Raw genomic sequence first — 8,966 nt, 5'->3', positions numbered from 1 at the left:
TGGGCACTGATGACTAGCTCCAGCCCCGATTCCTCCTGGCCACCGGCCAGTGCTTCCTCCACCAACAGGGATGTTGATGTGTGTGCAATTACTGTACTCAGTCGAGCCCAGAAAACCACCTCCCTGCATGTGGACACCAGTGTCCCGAGAAGTTCACCCCCTGCCAGGAGCTGCTCTGCACAGGGCACCATGTCCTGGGCAGCGTGTGAGCCGGTTCCTACCCAGTCCCGCTCCAGGGGCTCCTGGAGAGCCGCCGCGTGCCCGCACCGCTCCCGCCCAGGCAGCTCTCGTTTCTCGCCTGCCGCTCCGCTTCTTCCCTTTGCCTCCTCATATAATTGCTTTGATCTTCACTCCAGGGGCTCACTGTTAAAAATTAATGTTTCATGGATGCTGCTGTCCGTGGCTTGAAAAATGGCTTTTCTCCCCCAGGTAGTGGCTCGCACCAACTCCCGAAGGACTGTTCAGCTCCGAGTTAAACAGGTGGGGACAAAACCTCTTGGGCTCCTCGTGCCTTGGCTCAGGGCAGGAGGGGACCCACTGCTGCCCTGCAGACCCACGCTGAAGAGGGGGAGCTGTGACCATGCCATAGTGCCCAGCCCATCCTGGCAGGCTCTGCCAGTCCCTGGAGCAGCCCTGCCTGGTCTGCAGCACTCAGTAGCTCCTGCCAGCCGTGCCCACACCCCTGGGGCTCACCTCTGCTGCCTCCTCCACATCTGGGAGACAGTGGCTGCGGATGGGCCACTGGGGCTCTTTCCCCAGTAATTAGCAGAAGGGCCAGGGCAGGGTGGAGCATGCTGTGCCCTCCATGCCCTCTCAACGGGGCTTTCTCCCCAGGTCCCTCCGCCCCAAGGTGCCCGCAGCCAGTGGAGAGCACCAGTTCTCTGGTCTTATAACAGAGAAACGTGAACAACGGCGATTTCCCCAGCAGCCCCAGCACCCTCATCTCCCCTTGCGGGCCGCTTTGTCCAGCCTTTGCTCGCAGTGCCAGGGGCCTGTGGGCGGCCCTGCCCCGTCTCTCGAGCTCCTCTCTGCTGGGGGAGGCTGCTCAGTGCACAGCCTCGGCTGGGAGCCGGGTTGAAGGCAGGCCTGCAGCCCAGGGCGAGCACAGCCTGGGAACGGTCCTCTCTCCTGTCCTGCTGGGTGTTTTGGGAGGGAAGGGATGCAGTGCCTGGGGCAGCGGGGTGGGTGCAGCAGGAAGTTGGGCTTGCTGAGCTGGGTGTGTAGCATGTGGGGATGCTTGTCTGGGCTCCCAAAGCATTTTCCAAACACTTTAATTATAGTGATTTATATGGCAAAAGTGTGGGGGCGAGAGCTTGGGAAAGGCATTAGCAGGTTTGTTCTGAGGGCTCTAATCAGAGGTAGATGATGGGGGGGAGGGTGGATACAGCACTGGGGCTATACCTTGAACTGTGGTGTCAGGACAGGTTTGAAGGATGCAGAACCTCCCAGCCATGCCAGGGATGTGCTGACAACATCCCTGAGGCCTCGGTGCGTTATGTGCTCCTGCAGGAACAGCCCCAGCACTGGGAGTACCACCAGATACCCTGCACCCATCCCCTGTGCTGCTCCCAAGCCAAGGTCTGCAGCACCAGGCCTCCTGGGGTCCTTCCCCACTGCTAGCGGGGCTTAGCCCAGCTGTAGTCAGTAGGCCTGTAGTCAGCCCCACGCACAGCGCCGGTACAGCCCGCATGTCCCTTGTGGTGGCAGAGGAGGAACATGAGGCCATGTGGCACATAAGGGTCTTTACTAGATAGTCACCACAAAACGATCAACAATTCAACAGCAACTCAGTATTCTCCTCTTGTTGGTGTTATCTTGAAAATTAATAACCTCTTTGATTCTCGTTTGTACAACATTGCTCTTTTAAATCTCCACCATGTCACTTGCATATGTGCATGCTCACATTTATGCACCCACAAACAGTTTTCTGCAGCTCCGTGGCAGCCGAAGAGCCCCTGGTCTCTGCACAGAAACAACAGCTCCCCTAAGCCTGGGGAGCCCAGCAGCCAGGAGAGCACTGCGGGGCAGCAGAGCGCGCTCTGAAACCTCAGCCCCCTCCAAGCCTGACTTGCTTTGAGGAGACTGTCACTCCTATGGAGTCCTAATTACACTGGAGGAAGCGAGAGAAATATCGGGCTGCTGTCATGGCAGGTAGCAACAGCCTGTCCCCGGGCACAGCACAGGGGCTGCAGGGCCAAGCCACGGTTATCAGCTGGTGTGGGGATGCAAGCAGCGCAGCAGTGGTGGCTCTGACCCCTCTGAGCCGCCACAGGATGCGGCCCTGGCAGCGTGGCCGGAGCACATGTCACCCCTGTTGCAATCCTGCTTCTTGGCCTGTTTTCTGATAAATAACCTTTTCCTGTCCTTTTTGACACTGATGTTTATTGATGTCTGAAATCCCTTACAGCCGGGTCTGGCCTCAGATAGCCGAAGTGCCCTGTGCATCCCATGGCCATGGAGCAGGAGTGGGGAGAGGGGCAGATCTAGCTCCGCTTCACCAAGATGCCCTCAGACTCCCTAGCACACTTGCTCCCAGATGTGTCAGGGTGGATGCTGGCAGCATCTCCCAGTGGACACATGGCATTGAGGACAGAGTAAAAAAAAAAGAGTGCTTTAAATAAACATACCTCTGCTTCCTGAGGCAGCTGCTCCTGTCTGTGCAGGCAGTGCTGAGCATCCCCAGCCTCGGCTCTGTGCTGCTGGTCCTCTCTCCCAGGGAGTGTAGGCAGCAACCACAATAGCAAAGGGTTCACCCTCAGCCTCGGGACCCAACACTAGCGTCCTTGGAGGGCAAAGTCAGCCAAGTCCGTGGCTGCAGGATGCCCTTCGTTCCCACCACCAGCTTGGCAGCGAGGGCAGGAGGCACCAGCTGGAGGTCAGGGCTCCAGGGGGCTGAGCCAGGAGCTCTCACCCCCAACTTCCACCTGGAGGACATCTGCACTAAAACCACATGGACACTGGGTGGCAAACCACTCTGCCCTACCTGGGGAGAATTTGCTGATTAAGGGATAAACAATCACTTCTCTACCCACAGGCTCATGTTATCACTTAATTGAATCCAATTGATTGAGAAGCTAAAAGCAGCCCTGGCTTAAAGCATTGCAGATGGTGCCTGGGAGCAGGGCAGCATGCTGAACCCTTAAAAGCATTGGCATCAAGGGCAGACACAGTCTTGCTCTCCTAAAGTGCCTCACACATCATTATTATGAACGGGAACCAGCAGCAGGGCAGTTCCAGGGGAACATTATTTATCATACTTCAAGTCTGCACAAACAACCTCTTATTCTTGTCCTCTCCGCCCTCGGTGGGCTGACTCTGCTCCCACAGAGAGTTCAAGGGAAGGAAGTGTGCATCTGCAGGGTGATGTGGGGGCAGCCTGGCTCTTAAGTGGCCTAACCACTAGCCCACACTGCTGGGAACGGAGCCCAGAAGACCTGCTGCCCAAACACAAGCTTGTATGTATGAGCAGCTGCATCCAGGGTTGCCTGTGACCCTGCATCCTCCAAGCAGTGCTGGAGAGGGGGAGATCCAGGAGCAGCCCTACCACAACTGTCCCCAACGAGGGAAAGGGGGCAGACATTGAGGTTCCTCCAGGCATGGGGAAAAGATGGGGAGGGAAGTGATGGGCACCTGTACAGCCTCAGCAGCAGCCTTCACTTTGCATAGTCATGCCCAAGATGAGAGCTGGGCAGGGGAGCCCGTGCTTTCTCAGTAGCCAGTTGAAAAGTCTCTGAGTGCAGCTGACACGCGGCACTCTGACTGGGGCTGCAGAGTTGGGGCATCTCCACATCAAGTAACAGCATGTGCTCCATAAACTATTTCTTTGCAGCGAGGCTGACTGTAGGACCTCACAGGGGTGGGGGAATCTCTCCTGGCACTCTGTTTACAATGCCACTGCCCAGGCATGGTCAGCCTTTGCTCTCCTTGCACTTGTCTTTCCGATTTGATTGCGTTTTTCAGGCATTCAGCACTGACATCCCTGCAAAAGGCAGTGCATACTTTGTTAACTCTGCTACTTTCTTCTCTACTAATTAAAATCAAATTATATCTGATGCACGCTGCATACTTTGCAGTGAAAGCAACCTGCCTTCCCATTCTGCTCTCTGGAGCCCTTGTTACTGAAGCAATTTATTTAGCCTGCTGAGCTGAAAAGAGTGCAGCCCTGCAGAGACCACGGAGGTGCCCAAGGACCCAGCTGGCCTGAGCCTCTCCTGGGCTCAACTTTCTGCATTCATGCTAGGCTGGGGCCAGGGTCCCCCAGGGCTGAGGGGAGGAGCATCAGTGCAGCATCCAAACAGCCTCGCTCCAAGCTGGCAAGGAGGGGAGGCTGCCCAGCAGCTGGGGAAGGTGATGACTGGTGTTAGTGGGAGGCTGTGACGGGCCACAAGTGCCCATGCAGATCTCCAGCCATGCCTCACCACCCATGGAGTGCCAATGCCAACATACCAGCTGCCCCACAGCCCCAAGAGGTGCTTGCCCCATGGGACCTGGTGGCACAGCAGAGCGAGAAGGAGAGTGGATACTCGTGAGCCTCAGTCTGCTGCATCAAGTGCCTCCCTGCACTACGCTCTGGCACTGAGCACTTCGTTAATTCTTCTCCACTCCGTGCTTCCAACGGGACACAGCCCTGTGAGTGCAAAATGCTGCTTGCTGGGCACAGTGGTACGTGTTGCTGCGTGCAGCAGATAGCTGCTGCTGGTGCCACAGCACTCACAGCTTTGCCATCAGGTCCTTCCTCCAGCAAGTGACAAACCCATGCCCAGGGAGGACTGCAAATGGCAGATGGGCTGCAGCTCATGTCCCTCTTGCCTTGGGCCAGCAAATGGTAGCATCTGCCTGTGTCCTGTATCCAGAGAGAGACCTGGCCCAGCAAGGTGCGGTGCACCCGGCAGCATGTGCATGGGAAGAGTGATCCCAAGGGAACTGAGCCCAGCTGACAGCAAGCAATGCAGCTCATGGGAAGGTAAGCAGCAGCAGTCACCCATGCCCCGGACTCCATTTTGCATCCATCTGTCTCCTCTGCCTGGGCACCAGCACAGGCCACCAGCATGTTTGGCCACCTGGGGACCAGGAGAAGACAAGCTTCCTCGGAGCATGCTCCAGCCCCGTACAGACCTGGTCCCTGCACGAGAGTGCAGCGTGACAGACACGGGAAGCGCAGGACCCGGAGCAGCAGGCATTGCATCTGACAGGACTCCATGCTGCGCCAGGGGAGGCACCCACTAATGCCTCAGCTCCTGTAGCTCACTGCAGGGCCTGGGCAGATCTTGTCCCTCTGCCTGGCAGTCACAGGCAGGTCCTTTTGCCCAAATGCACTAAAATGCAGGTACCAGGTCCCCAGGCAACACAGCAAGTGGATCAGCACAGAGCAAGCCTCACTTGTAAAGGGCCTCAGGAGAGAGGAAGAGGTGCCCCAGGCCAGCCCCTGCCCCATATCCCCTTAATGAAGCCATTACACTTGGATTTTTTTTTTCCTTAGGGAAGGGGTAGAGTTTCTGCAAAAAGACAAGACTTCCCTTGTGGCCCTTGTGCTGGTGCTGGCAGGAGCCATGTTTGGAGTAATACATCATCAATGGAAGGTATCTAATGATATATTGCCCTAATACATCACCATAGCAACAGTGCTCTAATAATGTATTATTCTAATGTGTTACCCAAGCGCACGTTCTTCCCAATGATGTATGGCTGGGATCGCTGCGCTCTGCCAAGCCCAGATGCAACAAAGCTCTCCTGACTGCCAAGCACCCTCCTCGGAGCAGTACCTGCCACCACATGGGATGCACCAGCTGGCTGCAGGTGGGCTCACCCCTCCTGCCACGAAGGACACTTCTTGTCGCACTGGGGAATTCTTGTCACTGACAGTCATCTCACGCAGTGAAAACTGTGTTTGGGTGTGTGCAGTGTATTTGAAAATAACGATTGTGGTCAACGTGCTATTTCTGAGGTGGCTGCTCAGACTGCAGAGAAACAGGCTCCACCACAGCAGTTGTGAAGGTGCATCTCAGTTCTCCACACAGTCCTGCCAGCACATGCCATTCTCCCTCTTCTCCTTCCCCACCAGCCCCAGTCTCCTGACTCCCCCCATACCTTAACTCCAGCAACAGTCAGTAGGGGACGTGCAGGGAGGAGTGCGAGACTGGGCAAAGGGTGACGGTGCTGCAGAGTTTGCTCCTACCTTCATGGGCATCCTCAGTCAGAGGTGCTACCTTGGCACCCAAGGGTAGAGGAACTCCTGGACTTGGTGCACATCAAGGCCTATCGCACTGCACAGTGCTCAGGCAGCACACACCTGGGCAGTCACGACCACAATCCTCCCCCTTCCCTTCCTGCAGCTGAGGTATAGTGTCTAACTTGTGGAGCTCTAAAAGACAATTTGAAAAGCATTCCTTTCCTGGCATTTGAAAAGTTCAGAAGGGGAAGTAACGGGCTGGTTTGTGCGTTTCTCCAGCCCCTTCCAAGGTAGCAAGGCTGCACAGCGCCCTGGGTTTTCTCATTAACAATGAAAATACCAGCTGGAATTCTCCTGCCGCCCGTTACAGGGACAGCATTGTTTCCAATTCACACTATCTTTTTGACCATTCAAATGCCATTAATTCAGTCACCCCAATGCGTAGGACAGTTATCTGAAATGTTTTCCCAAACAGCTTAGTGACTATAGAGCAACAATTCATGGAATTGCTTGGGGACATCTGTGCAAAGCAACGCGCAGCAAAGAGCTTGCGGCCAGCTGAATGCTCTCTGTGTGGACCCCAGATTCCACAGAGGAGCAGGGAAGCCGGCAGACAGAAAGACTGAATGAATGGCAGGAGAAATCATTTCATCTATGCAAATCCATGCCAAGCTCTCCGCACAGCTGTTGTCAACAGGGAGCTCTGCCCCTCTGGACTGACATGTAAGAAGATTTTATTGTGCACTGAGACGCTCCCTCAGCCAGACCAGCAGCCCTCGCTGCACAGGGATCACAGCCACTGGTGTCCCCCGCAGCCTGCATCTGCCGTCCACAGGCGTCTGGGGTGAATCCTCCCTGGCAGGGCTCAGCGGGGGACTCTGCAGAATGGCACTCACTGCCCCTCTGCTCTGATATGCCCAGGCCTTAGAAGCCCCTAAAGAGTGAAAGCTAGCTACCAGCTTAAAGCTAATGACACCTATGGCTTATTCCTTCATTGACCATAAGAGGAGCAGCAGCACTGCCTGTATCAATAGTTGCCTGTAGTGATTATAGCAGCAGTGAACAGGGACCCTCTGGGGACCTGGAGCAAACCCCCAGGGTGACCTTGCAGCACTCACCTGAAGGGAGCCCTGGGGCCCAGGACAGGAGCAAAGTGGGAGCGACCCCTCCAAGCCAACCCTGCCAGCATCAGACGTATGGAAACCAGAAAGCAAAGCACTACCTGAGAAAAGGGGCCTCTGCAGTCTCTGATCTATCACAAGTGGCTGCTAAGGTGCAATGTCAGCCCAGCTGGAGGCTTTCCCAGTAAAGGGACTCACCTGCAGCAATTCTGTGAGGGCTGCATTGTGCTAGGCACCAACAGATCCTCACAGAAAAAGGCAGCAAGGGAGTACAACACCGGGAGAGGTGTTTGGTCCCAGGGCAGAACGAAGTGGATACAGCAGAGCCTGACCCTGTTCTCTGCACTCTCAGCACATGGAGCTCACTTGCTCCAGGGAAGCCCTAGGAGACCACAGTTGCCTTAGGAAGAAGTAGGAAGAGCTCTGGGGGCAGACCTCTCCCTTTCCTTCCTAATGTGCCGATGGCTTTGCCAGCAATCCTGCATAGCCAGCCCATCCAAGCAGCACAGTGTGGGAGCTGTGCAGCAGGCAGACCTGTGCACCAGGACTGCAGGGTGCTGTGCTTGTCCCACCTGATACGATCCAGCAGCCCTGTGGCTGGCAGCCAGCAGCTCACTGCTCAGCCACAAGAAAGCACGTCAGCTCTCCTGTGCTGGCCAAAACCCAGGCTGGGACAAGGGCACAGCACTGCCCTCCTCAATGCCAGCTGAACCTCTGCTGGCTTAGGCTTCTTCTACAGCAGTCCCCGTCACCAGGGTCAGCAGACATACCTGGGTACCCACATAGAATCATAGAATAGTTTGGGTCGGAAGGGACCTCTAAGGGTCATCTAGTCCAACCCCCCTGCCGTGGGCAGGGACATCTTCAACTAGAGCAGGTTGCTCAGAGCCCCGTCCAACCTGACCTGGAATGGTTCCAGGGATGGGGCATCCACCACCTCTCTGGGCAACCTGTGCCAGTGCCTCACCACCCTCAGCACAAAAAATTTCTTCCTTATATCTAGTCTAAATCTACCCCCCTTTAGTTTAAAGCCATTCCCCCTTGTCCTGTCGCAACAGGCCCTGCTAAAAAGTTTGCCACCATCTTTTTTATAAGCCCCCTTTAAGTACTGATAGGCTGCAAGAAGGTCTCCCCGAAGCCTTCTCTTCTCTAGGCTGAACAACCCCAACTCTCTCAGCCTTTCTTCATAGCAGAGGTGTGCCATCCCCCCAGTCATTTTCATGGCCCTCCTCTGGACCCGCTCCAACAGGTCCGTGTCCTTCTTGCGCTGAGGGCTCCAGAGCTGGATGCAGTGCTCCAGGTGGGGTCTCACCAGAGCAGAGTAGAGGGGATGTCATCCAAGTCCCCATGAAATACCCAGAGCTGAGGGGACAAGGCAGAGACCCAAGCCTGTGACACTCCAGAGTGGGGTCCCGCTGGCACAGACCAACCAGAGCCCCAGCCTGGCCAGCGCAGAGCTTGAGCACACATGGAGGCAGGAAGGCTGCTCAGTGTCCCCAGGGCCGTATCAGACTGTCCCTCAGCTGTGGACAAGCATGCTGCAGCCCTGGACGTATGTGTGGGTGGTGAGAGGCGCACACTCCCTGTGCTGCATTTGCAATGCTCCTGCGCTGCACCTGGGCAGATTCCAATCTCTCAACATTTCAGGGGGACAGCAGTGACAAATTACAGCATCT

The sequence above is a fragment of the Pygoscelis adeliae genome, unplaced genomic scaffold (genome assembly GCF_000699105.1).
Source record: "Pygoscelis adeliae isolate BGI_AS28 unplaced genomic scaffold, ASM69910v1 Scaffold387, whole genome shotgun sequence".
NCBI classification, from domain to species: domain Eukaryota; kingdom Metazoa; phylum Chordata; class Aves; order Sphenisciformes; family Spheniscidae; genus Pygoscelis; species Pygoscelis adeliae.
The sequence above is the reverse complement of the archived record's forward strand: the minus strand, read 5'-3'. Positions refer to the sequence as shown.